This window comes from Camellia sinensis, chromosome 9, assembly GCF_055761805.1.
Source record: "Camellia sinensis isolate YWXY chromosome 9, ASM5576180v1, whole genome shotgun sequence".
Classification (NCBI taxonomy): domain Eukaryota; kingdom Viridiplantae; phylum Streptophyta; class Magnoliopsida; order Ericales; family Theaceae; genus Camellia; species Camellia sinensis.
This window is the reverse complement of record NC_138969.1, coordinates 73,053,583-73,070,689: the sequence shown is the minus strand read 5'-3', so window position 1 is coordinate 73,070,689 and position 17,107 is coordinate 73,053,583. Positions and strand designations below refer to the sequence as shown.

Sequence of the window (17,107 nt, the reverse complement as noted above, 5' to 3'; positions counted from 1 at the left end):
TTTTTTCATCTCAAACTGTGAACTATCAGAGTTATTAAATTATAACTTTATTATATCTTGTGCCAAATTTGACACAAGTTTTACCTATAACTAAAATTGCCAGCACAACAACATTGTTCTTTCCTAGGCATGACGACTGGCCGAACGCCTATCTAGACAACTGTCGTGTCAATCGAGCTTGCAAGATTGTGTTGTGATCCATTGCATTGTGTTTGTCAATCGAGGCTATCATCTTTGTCGGCTGAACCTGGCAGCCTATAACTAAGACCAAACGTCCGGCCACGTTAATTAAAGTTGGTTAAGTTAAAAAATAGCAATTTTAGCATTGGAACAATATTGCAATTCTATAGCTATTTTACACTATTTATTTCTAAATTATAACTTTACGTATTCCTTCCGTTCCAAATAATAGCCTCTTTTAGGAAATCTAACTTTTTTGGTTAGTAGAATTTTAAAAAAATTAATTTTTTAAAATTATCCTTTGATAGTTTTTTTTTTTTTTAGAGAATATAAATTGTTGTAATTGTACTTTTTGTATTGTTAATAAGTTTTAAGAAAATGATAAAATAATAAATTCATATTAATTTAATCCTTAATTTTTTTTAAAAAAAACTAATATTTTAAGATAATAAAAAATAAAATAAAAAGTTAATATTTTAAGACGGAGGAGATAATTCACTTTACCTATTCACCATTGGAATTGCTCTAAGGGACAATTTGGGAAGAAGTTAAAAAAGCTAACTTTTTAACTTTGTAGCTTTTTTGCACAAAAAAAAAAAACTACCAAAAAGCTACAAAAAGTCAATTTTTTTAGCCTTGGTTTGGTAAACATATTGGAACTGAAAGGGTAATTTATGTATATAAATTGGGCCGAGTTGGGTGTTGGGCCGAGATAGGTCCAAATACGAAAGACAGTGGATACACCGGTCAAAAGGAGTACTAGGGTTAGTTCGGTTGTCAGATAGGCTTGGGGTAGCTCGGTTGCGGCATATTACGGATTAGCCCGGTCATCTCCTCTAACCAGAGTGAGAGAACTTCAGGGAAGTTTGAGTTAGTTCGGCTTGACACTTTATGCACTACAAGAAATTGCATTTTTTGCAATGCAACAAAATATGTTGCTAAAAGGGAAAATTCGTTGGCAAAGAGTTTTGCCAACACACAAAGCTACGTTGGCAACCCGTAGGCAAAAGTGAGTTGGCAAAAGTTTTTGCCAACGAAATTATCATTGTGTTGGTGAAAGTAATACCTTTAGCGACGAACATAGTCGTCATTAAAAGCCTTCATCCATTGTCGACAATTTACCTTGCGTCGGTAAAAGTCATTAAAATATGATGATTGTGTGGCACTTTTCGCGACACAAATTTGCATGGGCAAAAAATATACTTTTAGCAACAAAATATGCATCGGCAAAAGTAAACTTTTGGCGACACATTTACGTCGGTAAATATTGCCATTTACCTACGATTTGTTTGTTGATAAAGCTTCACTTTTGGCAACGACAAACTAGCATTGGCAAAAAATACACTTTTAGCAACACAATATGAGTGGGCAAAAGTAAACTTTTGATAACACATTTACGTCGGTAAATATTGCCATTTGCCAACGATTTGTTTGTCGATAAAGGTTTACTTTTGGCAACGACAAATTGGCATTGGCTAAAAATACACTTCTAGCAACACAATATGAGTGGGCAAAAATAAACTTTTGGCAACACATTTACCAACAAAAATAATTGAAAACAATTTATATATTTTTATAAGATTTGCAGATTTACAAGAGGCATCCCTCAGGCACCACTATTACAAACTAATAACATTGATATGAAATCACCTAAAGTTGATGTGCAAGCAAAAAAAACACTGCTGATACTGCTTTTAGAAGCAGTGTATAAAACCTAAAAGGGTAAACTCACTAAAATACCCAAATACATCCAAATTGTGAACCCGCATTACAAACAATAGATAACAAAATGAAAACATGAAGCTAACAAAGACAGGCAAAACGACACGAAAAGTATCCACAAACTTATCCAGCAGACCAACATCTAGTAGCAACCGCCTCACAGCAACATTGCAGCAGCAGCAGCCTAGCAAGCATCAACCACAAGGGTAGCAGCAGTAACAAACCAGCAGCAGCAGACCAGCAGTTGCAACAGACGAATCTGATTCATGTATCTCAAATGAATCTGATTCATGCATCTCACATGAGCTTGGTGCATCTGTAACCTTCAGGCCAGCTGCTTGATTTAACATTCCTGGGGGCATTACAGAAGAGATGACCAACATGTAAAGACATTTTAATAGGAGCTACTCAAGCCAAGTTCTTTGCTAATCCTTGCATGATAATTAGAAGAAAAAAAAAAGAATGTAAAATACCCACTTTGGAGGAGAACATCCTTTCTTCTCTACATGATACAGGTGCATTAGCCTCCAGTACATATGAAAACAGAGCCAATTCAACCCGGCCAACAAACTTGGGTGCCAGAAGATTCTTATCGATAACAATGTTAGAAACAGTTCATCTCCTAAGTTTTTGTGTGTTTTTTGGGAAAATAAAAACACAACTACAAAGAGGAGAATTTTCATAATTCTCTCTAGGGAGCTTCTAACACAACTCTTCTAAGGAGAAAAGCATTGATTTCCACAACCATGTTGCAATTTTTAATATACAATGCATGGAAATGTTTGATATGACAGGGTTTTAATAGTATAATTGTTGACAATTAAAGAGAGCATATATATATATATACCTTCCACCTTGTATTACTAAACAGAAAAGAACCGGGCTTGAGTAATATATCAAGTTGGTTAAGCTCAACTAAGGCGCCTCCAACAGCTTGAGCTAAGTTCTTGTCATCATTCGCATCATAAAAACAACCCCGAGCCTTGGCATCTACAACTAATTTTTTCCACACACTGCCGCTATTAATCAAAGTAGCACCATTCCCCAAAATCCAAAGGCAATGCCTACACCACCCCAAAAAAAAAACAAAAAAATTACCACACAGTAAAGTAGAGCTTAAATATCACAAGGTTTGGCTATGCAAAAAACAATACCTTGCTCGAGTGAGAGCCACATTAGCTCTTTGACAATTGGAAAGAAAGCCCACTGATCCACGCCCATTGCATCGCACAGTAGAGATAATTATGACATCTTTCTCACCACCTTGAAACCCATCAACAGATCGAACACTTACGGAAAAGTCACTGTTTGCATCTGTGTTGTACGTTTTCCAATTTTTTGTTCAAGTGCAAATACTTGAGCCTTGTATGGTGATATGCAACCAATCCTAGCCTTCTGTTTTGACGCCTTAGATTCTGTAGATCACGATTGAGGCAGAAAACAAAATAAAATTACAGCCTGTTTGGTAATGCTTCTGTTTCTATTTTTGCTTTCCAAAAACTTGAAAACTGACCAAAAAAATTGTTTTGAGGCCTCGGATTCTGTAGTGGGAATAATGCAGCCAGATATTAGAATCCTCACTTATTGATCATGATTCAGGCAGAAAACACTAAAAAGTTATAGCCCATTTGGTAATGTTTTATTTTCTGTGTTCTATGTTCTGCTTTCTGTTTTTGTTTTCAAAGAATTCTAGAACTTTTCATTGACTATAATAGAAAAGAAATACCTTTAAAGAGTCTTGCAACAATATCGGCGGCCACAGCTACCTCCACCGTGTTTTTCGTGCTATGTCTGTTATCAAAGCCCTCTTGGCCATAGCTTACATTTATGAAGGAATAAGAGCCATACATACTTCCTTGAAGAAAAAGCCTCTCGTAGGTTCTCTCTTTGTCATTCGGACCATCCGAAATCATATTGTCATAGAATTCCCTATTCGGAAACATGCTTATTGATGGATGCATTCTGTATTGGATACTAAGAAGACGCTTTTTATGCCCTAATAACACCAGCCTCTCAAAGAAGCTTCTTCCAAATTCAACATTCTGGCATATCTATTATGCATAGATTTTCAAGACGTTAATACAAGATAACAATTTTTATAAAAGATTGATAAACACAAAGGCAATTAAATTAAATTAAATCAGAAACCTTGCTTTGAACCATTGAAGGAAGTTGTCATTCATCGCCAACGAGCATAGCATCATGGATACCAGAGAGCTGTAATGGAATAGTGGATTCACATTCTTTGAGCTGAGCAGCTTCATCGATCACCAACAGTTCCAGTGGGTTTTCTTCTTCTGTACACAACCTAGCAGAGCTTGAAGCAGTGCAGAATATCACGCATTTTGCAAGCAAAAACTTCGAATTACATATTTGTCAGTAGTATTTAGAGCAGAAAAGGTTTCGCGAAGGAATTTGAGTACTTGAAGGCACTCTGCCTTGACAGAACTCAACTTCATGAATCCATTAATCCTGTTTCTGACATCTGCAGTTCCATTAATGAGTTCTCTCAAAAACTTATTTGCAGCAACATCAGTACGCAGCAAAGTTCGAAATGATTTTAGTAGATCAAGAGCTCTAATCATCTTTTTTGCTACTTCCAATGAAATGATAGAAGTTGGCATGTGGGTGTACAAGATTGGAATCACAAAGATGAGATCATTTCCAATGGATTTAAATTTATCCATGAAGAACTCCTCAAATGTCTTAAGTTTTTCACACTTGTCCACCCTTTCTCCTATGTTTTCCTCCTTTGTTTTATCACTCTTCAATTGGCTTTTTCCTTTAAAAGGCTCATTTTTCTTCTGTTTTTTCTTGTTCTTGTTTTTCTTCAAGGTTTGAACAATTGTCTTCCTCCAAAATGCCCTTTCATCCATTGGTTTCGAGTCTTCTTGATCATGAATATCATCCTCTTCGTCTTGGTTGCTTTTCACTGTCCTATCTCCAAAATTTGTCTCATCCGGTTCCTCACCATTTTTCTTATTTTCTTTTTCCCAATTTTCCAAATACAAACGGTACAGCTCTTCGGGGCCTTCAAGTAAACAGATCATTGCTTCCAAATTTTTGTTCCACCCAGTTGCTGAAGCAAAAGCTTTGCGAAGCATAAAAACACGGTGTAGGAGAGGGTTCGAGAAAGGAGTTGGAAAATTCGAAGATCGAATTCTCTAGAATATGATGAGAGGCTTAGATTCTTCAATAATCTCAACTTAGGAACACAACAACAAAGGAGATGATGGAGATAAGAGATTGGGTGAAGAAGAAGGCAAAATGTCTAGAGAATAGAATAATGGCAAGGCTCTCCCATGGATCTCCCACTTTCACTCTCAAGGTTGATAATGGAGAAGGGAAATTAGTTCTTTCCCAAGAGTTCAAAAATCTCCAAAATCCATCCCTTGTAAAGCTATGGGTGGGTGCTATTTATAGGCACCTCATGATGTAGGATGGAGCCCATGTGCAAGGCACATGGGGGATATTCTCTCTAACCACCTTGTCCGAGGAGGTGACCTCTCCGAGGAGGTGACTTCTCCGAGGAGGTGACTTCTCCGAGGATGAGAAAACCCCGAAGAGGAGATCACTCCCTCGGCGAACCCTTCTTCTTAGCCACACCTAACCAATGATCCCCAATCATCCCAAAGGGTCAGGGGTAGTCCCAGAGGACGTCCTGCCGCAAAATATTGCCGAGTCTCATGGACCCCCCGGGGTCGTGCCACCTCGACCCGGGTATAGGCTAGTTTAACCGAAGAGTGAATTTATCTCCACTCACCGTCCTCGGGATCGGGTCCTTTGTTCGAACTCCATTACGCCCATGGTTCTGGTACGTAGATCCCGGAAAGCTCCGAGCCCGCAAGTGTTCTGGGACTCATTAACGGAGCGACTTCTAGATTGCGTCTGAATCCGTTCGAAGCCAAGTACTTCGGATCTCTAGATTCGTGGGTCCGAATCCTTTCGAGTCCGAGTGCCTCGGATCTCTAGGCTTGCTTAATACCCTTTCGAGTCCGGGCCCAAGTAAGTCTCTAGGTTCATGGATCCGAACCCTTTCGAGGCTTAGAGCGATTCAATCCGTTTGATGGCGATAAATCCGGGCCCACTGATTCTTGGACTTGCGATAAATTCGGGCCCACTAATCTTGGGCTATTGGGCCTAAATAATTTAGTGGGCTCAAATTAGCCCCTCTTACATTTGCCCCTTGCGTGTATGAGAAATTTTAAATTTCTCAGACATGCATACTGTCATTTCTTCGACCCTGTTTCGCATCACGTTCCCCAAAAAAAACACTTTGTCACGACAGAGCCTATGGATAAAGTTGATGACGCACTTCAATTTACAAAAAAAATTGACAAGCAAAAATTTAATTTTTTTGTACTCTTTTTTTTTCTTTTTTTTTTTTTTTTTTTTTTTTTTTTTTTTTTTTTTTTTTTTTTTGAGAAAATATAGATGTATATATTTTTTAACCAAAGAATAAAGAAGCATTTTTTTTTTTGTTTGGCACACAGCAGATCAATTACCTATATATACATTATTAGAATATACTAATAGAATATTCAAAGATAATGCTCCCTTTTTTTTTTAATTAAAGAAAGGCTCAAAAACCCTAATGCATAGCTTCTTATTATTTTATTTTTTGTTGTGCAGCTGTTGCGGCGCTCTCCCTCTCTAAACTAAGAGACCAGACCCAGATCGGCATCTTCTTCAACAAAGTTCTGCTTCTGCAATTCCGGAGGACCATCGCTGTTTGTTCACTACCCACTGTTACAATCATCGAAGACCACACAAGCCATGCTGGCCATCTTAGCTTCAAGCAGCGCCACCGACCTGTCCCAGCTCCAACCATCGCAGACGTCACAACCCAGATCCAGACACTCCGGAGCTCACTGACCAGCACCAACGCCGACTCCTCAGCGACGTCACTGCCGCTTCTGGCCTTCGACAGCCGAGCTCAACCACTGTTGGCCTCTCTGCTGCAACTTCGCCATTGATCCCGACTGCCCAGAGCCGACCACACCGTTGCCCATTCAACGTGACGCGTGTGGTTGCCAACTCCTCTGCGACACCACTGTTGCCTCCGGCTTCGGATTGTCCGACATTGACCACACACGTCCGCCCACTCAACGCGACGTGTGTGGTCTTGCCTAGCACTGCACAGCTTGTCGTTGGCCTCGAGTGTGCTTGTTTCATATCTACAGACCGTGCTTGTGCGTCTCACACTTGCGGCCTTGCCACTGCCTCTAGCCAATGCCGACCATGCCGCCCTCTCAACGCGGCATCGGTCATCGGCCCATCCTCTTTGTGTTGCTATTTCAGATTGACAAGTGCTCGCTGAAACCCTCTTCTCATTCTTCTTATATTTTTGGATCTGTGGGTAAGCTTCTGAAATTCCTCTGCCTCAGGTTTGTAAATATAAGCTCAAAATCTTCTTCTCTTGATTTTTTTCTGACGCTTGCAGAACTTGATTTATACACTGAGAATTTGCAATTTCAGCTTGAGGTAGATAATACAGGATTTGTATAATTTTAATTTTATATTTCGATCCCAGATCTGGATTCTGAACTCCTATTGTTGAACTTGTTCTAAAATAGAAACAAGGCTCGAAGCACTTTTGGTTGACTCAAAATCTGATGTTGCTAAAATCACAATATTGAATGTTTGAATATTGTAATTCCGGAAATTGAAACTTTGTTGAGAAGCTTGGTTTGAATGTAGACAAAATGACACTTTGCTCTGTTGAAGAGAAAGGAACAAATGTGCCGTTGTTGTTGATGATATCCACATTGATATTGCTATTTGTTGAACCTGAAGAATACCCGAGAAAAAGAATTGTTGATGACTTCTGGGGTTGAATCTGTTGATAAACCCATCATGTAAATCTAATTATAAAAAATGACTGATTGTTGCAACCCCGAGAATATTAGATATCATGCTCGACCTCCTGATGTAGAATTCATCGTAGGACTTGTTGATATGATGAAATACTTCGTTGAATAATAAAGATGATATATTGTTGTTTGTTTAACTTGTGGATGCTTGGGAAATACATAGCTGATGCCAAAATTTTGTGTGACCGTTGTAGCTTTATGTTGGCTTGAGAGGAATCGGCTCGGAGAGACAAAAACTTGATTGTTGCATTTTCATAAACTTGCTCAGAGTAATAAAATTGTTGTAACTTAAATAGATCATTATTATTTGTTGATATTGCCTCATTCTAATAATGCCTGAATCAGGATATGAAATTGATATTGCTCATCTCATTTGTCGGTTTTACTATTTCAGGCAAATAAATTCTTGATTGAGATCCTCGACCTCGGGGCCCTTAGAACCCACACTAATGAGAGCAAGGGATGTTCCTCGGAAGTCCGAACAGAAGCAAGACTGTCCCTCGGAAGTCCGAACAGAAGCAAGACTGTCCCTCGGGAGTCCGAAAGTAGCACACACCCTACTTTGGCAAGAAAGATTCCTCTGGAAGATAACCGAGTCTACCAAGCTTCTACCAACAGAAGTAAAGACTGTCTCTCAGAAGTCCGAGCAGAAACAAGGCTGTCCCTCGGAAGTCCGAGCAGAAACAAGGCTGTCCCTCGGGAGTCCGAGTGGATGCGCACTTCTACTTCGGCAGCTAATGGAAGCAAAGGCTATACCTCGGGAGTTCGAGCAGGAGACAAGGCTCTCCTTTAGAAGTCCGAGCAGAAACGAGGCTGTCCCTCGGAAGTCCGAGTGGATGTGCACTTCTACTTCGGCAGCTAATGGAAGCAAAGGCTATCCCTCGGGAGTTCGAGTAAGAGTCCACTCTACTTTGAAAAGAAAGATCCTCGGAGCTCGTATTGATGAAATCAAGGGCTGTTCTTCGGACCCGCACTAATGAGAGCAAGAGTTGTCCCTCGGAAGGCTCTCCCTCAGAAGTCCGAGCAGAAACAAGTCTATCTCTCGGAAGTCCGAGTGGAAGTATACTTCTATTATGTCAAGAAAACTCCCTTCAGGTTGGTAACTGAGTCTACTATTTCTCTTTCTTCTTTGAGGGGCAACAAAAATTGAAAACTGTTTCAAGCAACATAACACAATGAAGATATACAATGTAGAGAAAATAACTTCTAATGGAGATACATAATATGGAGGAAATAAATTTCTTCATGACATAAGAAAGATAGAACTTCTTGGACAATGTAGTAAATGCAAACTGTAAATGTCATAGATAGACTTCTTCTACGGAATGTTGAAATTTGCCCCTAGAGTTGCAAGATCATTTGGAAAGCTTTCACCAGCTGCTCGGGTTGTGGCCATCATGCACCATCATAAATAGTACACCATCTTGCCTCCTTCTCGAACTTTCATCACCTTCCGAGGAATAGGCGGACTTTCTGGTCTAGACATTGCCCGCTTACTTGACTCTGCCATCAGCTCCTTGTCATCTTTGATATCCTCCCAACGAGGAATTTTGACCCCTCGAGGCCTAGAGGTGGTGGGAACTTCTTCGACAGCCAGTTCGGTGAAGTAGATGGCATCAGAATAATGAGCTTCATGGATCTCGAAAGGCCTTTCTGTAGCCTGAATTGTCACCGTCTTCTTTCCCCATTTTGCCTTAACACACTGATGATAACTCGATGGTACAGCCCCATATCTATGCATCCAGGTCCTCCCTAGAATGATGTGATAATTTGTCTCAGAATCGATAATATGGAACTTGGTGGCCGAGCGAATTTCTCCGACGGCTAAATCAACTGTTACGCATCCGATAGTAACTCTCCTTTCTCCACCGAAGCCAGTGATGACTATCGGCTGCTTCACAATGCGTTCTTTAGAGATTCCGGCCTTTTCTAGAGTAGCGCGAGTCATAATATTGATAGAGGCTCCACTATCTAGAAAGGCCCTTTTGAACTCAACCCCGTTAATAAAAGCAGTCACATAAAGCGGGCGGTTGTGAGAAAAAGGATACTTCCGATCAACCTCGGAGAAAGTAATGGCACTAGATTGCTCTTTTGTCTTCCTCGGGATAGATCCTTCAGTCGACATGCATTCCTCATGGTGTGCCTCGGCTATATTAATGATAGACTTGGTGATTTCCGTTCTTGCCTCCCTGGAAAGTCCAAGCTGGTCAAAGAACTGCTTGAACTTTACACAGTCTTGCAAGGTTTTGGCATAGTGATCCAGATCTTTTTCCACTCTTGGAGGCTCGTAGTTAACCATCTCCTCGGTCTCTTCAAAATAAGATGCCACATAAACATGGTGTCCTCCTCTTCCGTAGTACTCTGCTCCTCCTTCTGGATCAAAGGGATCTTCGCTATGAGTCATAAATGTTCTGCCCTCTGGATCGAGAGCACTTCCATAGTAAACTTGCTCACCCTCTGGCTCGAGGATGTCGTCCAGATAACAGTCATCGTCATCAAGATTGGCGATAGCCTCAATCATTGGGCCTTCATAAGCTATCATAGCAACATTCTTGCCCTTGTCTCGGTGTTGAGGATATGGTTGTTCTCGGATGTCTTGAGTCCCTTGCTTTTTGAACCTCAATTCGTCTGCTTCGACTTTATCTCTGAAGATTTTCCTGAGAGTCCAACACTTCTCTGTCGGATGTTTCAATGTACGATGGTAGACACAAAATTCAGGGCTCTCGCGGTCCTTTTTTGATGGCATTTCTTCGACATAAGGCAATTTTAGCTCTCCGTCGGCCACCCACTCCTTAACTAGAGCTTTCACTTCCTCGATTCCACATGGATAAGAAACATTCCCCTTTTCACCATTATATTGCTTTCTCTTCTGGCCTGTATGACCTCCTCTTTGTGAATTTCGGGTATCTGGGGCAGAGGCAACAGCAACAATAGGTCCACGAGACGATTTGAAACTAGTCTTGTAATTGGCCTTAAATCCGGACTCCTGAGCCTGAGGAATGCTAATGTTCCGAGCTGCTTCTATTAATGCCGAGAAGGTGGGTAGCTTGTGATTAACTAGAAACATTTTGTACCTGCTCAATGCCCCTTCTAGACAAATTTGAACCAGATAACTCTCCTCAACTGCTTCATGACAATCCACGGCCTTGTCCTGAAACCTTTTAACGTAGTCAATGATGTCTTCACTTTCTTGTTGCTTCTCTTTACACAATGTAAGTGTGGTCACCTTCTCCGCCACTTGGAAGAACTTGGAGTGGAATTTGTTAACCATTTCCTCCCAACTTCGGACAGAGTTTGGGGCCAAATTAACATACCAACTATATGCTCGGTCGGTGAGGGACTTAGAGAATTCTCTCAGTCGGAGGACGTGGTTTGAACCATGAATACCTAGAGTCTCGATGAATCGCACAACATGTTCTCGGGCATTTCCTTGTTTGCCGTCGAACTTGATGAACTTCGGCACTGTATACCCCTCAGGGTATGGATAACTCAGCATCTCAATGGGGTAAGGCGGCTTGACGTCTGGATCAGGCAAAGAGGGTAAGGTCCTCTTGCCCCGTTCGAGATCGAACATGGCCTGCACATCGGCGAGAGTGAGAAACTGTTGAGGGAGAGAGTTTGATGGTGGTATTCCCGGGACTTGGCTTATGTACCCGAAGACTGAGCTAGGGGCGTCTTGGCCATTCTGGTGCTGCGAATTCATCATTGGTGAGGACATTTGACGATACAGGCCATCAGCGCCTATAGACAAGCCAGTTGGTGATGGGATATTGAATTGAGGCCCATAGAGTCCACCGCATGGCGCCGCTATACCGGGTTGTGCTTGCAGATTTGTTGTTGGCACCAAAGGAGGCCCGCTTGGTGCTTGGGTAACATTCACTGGTGGCGTAACAAGATTAGGTACGGGCATAGCTCCCTTTTGCGCCATCATGCTCCTTATGTTTTCCTGGACACCAACAGTCGTCGGAGCGCCATTCATTACACCAGAAACTCCCCTAGTCACCATTGGATCTTGGCTCGGCACGCCATGGAGCCCGGGCATGGGCAAACTGCTGCCGCCTACTGTGGTTTGAGCATGTGTTACTGTGGCCGTGTTGCCATGAGCCATAGGCTGATTGGGGCCTACTTCTCCTTGGATTTGATTTTGCGCTCCGGCGGGAATAACTCCGCCACCAGTTTGATTTCCGTTTGGCGCCGGTGCAAAGTTAGAACTCACCACCAACATGGTGTGAGTGAGATTCTGAAGAGTGGTAAGAATCTCTTGCTGAGTATTTTGAAGTCCTTGAATGGCTTCAAGTAAAAGTGGTTGATCTGGAGCCATGGTTCTGTCATCACCACCATTAGAGGATCCTTGTTGGTGAACTTCATCTTCTCCCGCCATCCTTGTTGGAGTTGTGTGGATTCCAGATCTCGTTGAGACCATTAACCAATCCGCCTCCCCAGCAGAGTCGCCAAAATGTAGGAGAGGGTTCGAGAAAGGAGTTGGAAAATTCGAAGATCGAATTCTCTAGAATATGATGAGAGGCTTAGATTCTTCAATAATCTCAACTTAGGAACACAACAACAAAGGAGATGATGGAGATAAGAGATTGGGTGAAGAAGAAGGCAAAATGTCTAGAGAATAGAATAATGGCAAGGCTCTCCCATGGATCTCCCACTTTCACTCTCAAGGTTGATAATGGAGAAGGGAAATTAGTTCTTTCCCAAGAGTTCAAAAATCTCCAAAATCCATCCCTTGTAAAGCTATGGGTGGGTGCTATTTATAGGCACCTCATGATGTAGGATGGAGCCCATGTGCAAGGCACATGGGGGATATTCTCTCTAACCACCTTGTCCGAGGAGGTGACCTCTCCGAGGAGGTGACTTCTCCGAGGAGGTGACTTCTCCGAGGATGAGAAAACCCCGAAGAGGAGATCACTCCCTCGGCGAACCCTTCTTCTTAGCCACACCTAACCAATGATCCCCAATCATCCCAAAGGGTCAGGGGTAGTCCCAGAGGACGTCCTGCCGCAAAATATTGCCGAGTCTCATGGACCCCCCGGGGTCGTGCCACCTCGACCCGGGTATAGGCTAGTTTAACCGAAGAGTGAATTTATCTCCACTCACCGTCCTCGGGATCGGGTCCTTTGTTCGAACTCCATTACGCCCATGGTTCTGGTACGTAGATCCCGGAAAGCTCCGAGCCCGCAAGTGTTCTGGGACTCATTAACGGAGCGACTTCTAGATTGCGTCTGAATCCGTTCGAAGCCAAGTACTTCGGATCTCTAGATTCGTGGGTCCGAATCCTTTCGAGTCCGAGTGCCTCGGATCTCTAGGCTTGCTTAATACCCTTTCGAGTCCGGGCCCAAGTAAGTCTCTAGGTTCATGGATCCGAACCCTTTCGAGGCTTAGAGCGATTCAATCCGTTTGATGGCGATAAATCCGGGCCCACTGATTCTTGGACTTGCGATAAATTCGGGCCCACTAATCTTGGGCTATTGGGCCTAAATAATTTAGTGGGCTCAAATTAGCCCCTCTTACATTTGCCCCTTGCGTGTATGAGAAATTTTAAATTTCTCAGACATGCATACTGTCATTTCTTCGACCCTGTTTCGCATCACGTTCCCCAAAAAAAACACTTTGTCACGACAGAGCCTATGGATAAAGTTGATGACGCACTTCAATTTACAAAAAAAATTGACAAGCAAAAATTTAATTTTTTTGTACTCTTTTTTTTTCTTTTTTTTTTTTTTTTTTTTTTTTTTTTTTTTTTTTTTTTTTTTTTTGAGAAAATATAGATGTATATATTTTTTAACCAAAGAATAAAGAAGCATTTTTTTTTTTGTTTGGCACACAGCAGATCAATTACCTATATATACATTATTAGAATATACTAATAGAATATTCAAAGATAATGCTCCCTTTTTTTTTTAATTAAAGAAAGGCTCAAAAACCCTAATGCATAGCTTCTTATTATTTTATTTTTTGTTGTGCAGCTGTTGCGGCGCTCTCCCTCTCTAAACTAAGAGACCAGACCCAGATCGGCATCTTCTTCAACAAAGTTCTGCTTCTGCAATTCCGGAGGACCATCGCTGTTTGTTCACTACCCACTGTTACAATCATCGAAGACCACACAAGCCATGCTGGCCATCTTAGCTTCAAGCAGCGCCACCGACCTGTCCCAGCTCCAACCATCGCAGACGTCACAACCCAGATCCAGACACTCCGGAGCTCACTGACCAGCACCAACGCCGACTCCTCAGCGACGTCACTGCCGCTTCTGGCCTTCGACAGCCGAGCTCAACCACTGTTGGCCTCTCTGCTGCAACTTCGCCATTGATCCCGACTGCCCAGAGCCGACCACACCGTTGCCCATTCAACGTGACGCGTGTGGTTGCCAACTCCTCTGCGACACCACTGTTGCCTCCGGCTTCGGATTGTCCGACATTGACCACACACGTCCGCCCACTCAACGCGACGTGTGTGGTCTTGCCTAGCACTGCACAGCTTGTCGTTGGCCTCGAGTGTGCTTGTTTCATATCTACAGACCGTGCTTGTGCGTCTCACACTTGCGGCCTTGCCACTGCCTCTAGCCAATGCCGACCATGCCGCCCTCTCAACGCGGCATCGGTCATCGGCCCATCCTCTTTGTGTTGCTATTTCAGATTGACAAGTGCTCGCTGAAACCCTCTTCTCATTCTTCTTATATTTTTGGATCTGTGGGTAAGCTTCTGAAATTCCTCTGCCTCAGGTTTGTAAATATAAGCTCAAAATCTTCTTCTCTTGATTTTTTTCTGACGCTTGCAGAACTTGATTTATACACTGAGAATTTGCAATTTCAGCTTGAGGTAGATAATACAGGATTTGTATAATTTTAATTTTATATTTCGATCCCAGATCTGGATTCTGAACTCCTATTGTTGAACTTGTTCTAAAATAGAAACAAGGCTCGAAGCACTTTTGGTTGACTCAAAATCTGATGTTGCTAAAATCACAATATTGAATGTTTGAATATTGTAATTCCGGAAATTGAAACTTTGTTGAGAAGCTTGGTTTGAATGTAGACAAAATGACACTTTGCTCTGTTGAAGAGAAAGGAACAAATGTGCCGTTGTTGTTGATGATATCCACATTGATATTGCTATTTGTTGAACCTGAAGAATACCCGAGAAAAAGAATTGTTGATGACTTCTGGGGTTGAATCTGTTGATAAACCCATCATGTAAATCTAATTATAAAAAATGACTGATTGTTGCAACCCCGAGAATATTAGATATCATGCTCGACCTCCTGATGTAGAATTCATCGTAGGACTTGTTGATATGATGAAATACTTCGTTGAATAATAAAGATGATATATTGTTGTTTGTTTAACTTGTGGATGCTTGGGAAATACATAGCTGATGCCAAAATTTTGTGTGACCGTTGTAGCTTTATGTTGGCTTGAGAGGAATCGGCTCGGAGAGACAAAAACTTGATTGTTGCATTTTCATAAACTTGCTCAGAGTAATAAAATTGTTGTAACTTAAATAGATCATTATTATTTGTTGATATTGCCTCATTCTAATAATGCCTGAATCAGGATATGAAATTGATATTGCTCATCTCATTTGTCGGTTTTACTATTTCAGGCAAATAAATTCTTGATTGAGATCCTCGACCTCGGGGCCCTTAGAACCCACACTAATGAGAGCAAGGGCTGTTCCTCGGAAGTCCGAACAGAAGCAAGACTGTCCCTCGGAAGTCCGAACAGAAGCAAGACTGTCCCTCGGGAGTCCGAAAGTAGCACACACCCTACTTTGGCAAGAAAGATTCCTCTGGAAGATAACCGAGTCTACCAAGCTTCTACCAACAGAAGTAAAGACTGTCTCTCAGAAGTCCGAGCAGAAACAAGGCTGTCCCTCGGAAGTCCGAGCAGAAACAAGGCTGTCCCTCGGGAGTCCGAGTGGATGCGCACTTCTACTTCGGCAGCTAATGGAAGCAAAGGCTATACCTCGGGAGTTCGAGCAGGAGACAAGGCTCTCCTTTAGAAGTCCGAGCAGAAACGAGGCTGTCCCTCGGAAGTCCGAGTGGATGTGCACTTCTACTTCGGCAGCTAATGGAAGCAAAGGCTATCCCTCGGGAGTTCGAGTAAGAGTCCACTCTACTTTGAAAAGAAAGATCCTCGGAGCTCGTATTGATGAAATCAAGGGCTGTTCTTCGGACCCGCACTAATGAGAGCAAGAGTTGTCCCTCGGAAGGCTCTCCCTCAGAAGTCCGAGCAGAAACAAGTCTATCTCTCGGAAGTCCGAGTGGAAGTATACTTCTATTATGTCAAGAAAACTCCCTTCAGGTTGGTAACTGAGTCTACTATTTCTCTTTCTTCTTTGAGGGGCAACAAAAATTGAAAACTGTTTCAAGCAACATAACACAATGAAGATATACAATGTAGAGAAAATAACTTCTAATGGAGATACATAATATGGAGGAAATAAATTTCTTCATGACATAAGAAAGATAGAACTTCTTGGACAATGTAGTAAATGCAAACTGTAAATGTCATAGATAGACTTCTTCTACGGAATGTTGAAATTTGCCCCTAGAGTTGCAAGATCATTTGGAAAGCTTTCACCAGCTGCTCGGGTTGTGGCCATCATGCACCATCATAAATAGTACACCATCTTGCCTCCTTCTCGAACTTTCATCACCTTCCGAGGAATAGGCGGACTTTCTGGTCTAGACATTGCCCGCTTACTTGACTCTGCCATCAGCTCCTTGTCATCTTTGATATCCTCCCAACGAGGAATTTTGACCCCTCGAGGCCTAGAGGTGGTGGGAACTTCTTCGACAGCCAGTTCGGTGAAGTAGATGGCATCAGAATAATGAGCTTCATGGATCTCGAAAGGCCTTTCTGTAGCCTGAATTGTCACCGTCTTCTTTCCCCATTTTGCCTTAACACACTGATGATAACTCGATGGTACAGCCCCATATCTATGCATCCAGGTCCTCCCTAGAATGATGTGATAATTTGTCTCAGAATCGATAATATGGAACTTGGTGGCCGAGCGAATTTCTCCGACGGCTAAATCAACTGTTACGCATCCGATAGTAACTCTCCTTTCTCCACCGAAGCCAGTGATGACTATCGGCTGCTTCACAATGCGTTCTTTAGAGATTCCGGCCTTTTCTAGAGTAGCGCGAGTCATAATATTGATAGAGGCTCCACTATCTAGAAAGGCCCTTTTGAACTCAACCCCGTTAATAAAAGCAGTCACATAAAGCGGGCGGTTGTGAGAAAAAGGATACTTCCGATCAACCTCGGAGAAAGTAATGGCACTAGATTGCTCTTTTGTCTTCCTCGGGATAGATCCTTC

At 42.2% G+C, this 17,107-nt stretch overlaps 1 pseudogene across 1 annotated transcript; it reads right to left on the bottom strand.

Annotated features, from left to right (window-relative positions):
* Positions 1-1,729: 1,729 nt before the first annotated feature.
* On the bottom strand, positions 1,730-5,011 carry LOC114309142 (putative helicase MAGATAMA 3; annotated as a pseudogene). Its single transcript, XR_014339961.1, has 5 exons — positions 4,051-5,011; positions 3,629-3,953; positions 3,057-3,317; positions 2,750-2,966; positions 1,730-2,254 (listed from the first exon to the last, which is right to left on the bottom strand). The product of XR_014339961.1 is annotated as a putative helicase MAGATAMA 3 (transcript).
* Positions 5,012-17,107: the final 12,096 nt, after the last annotated feature.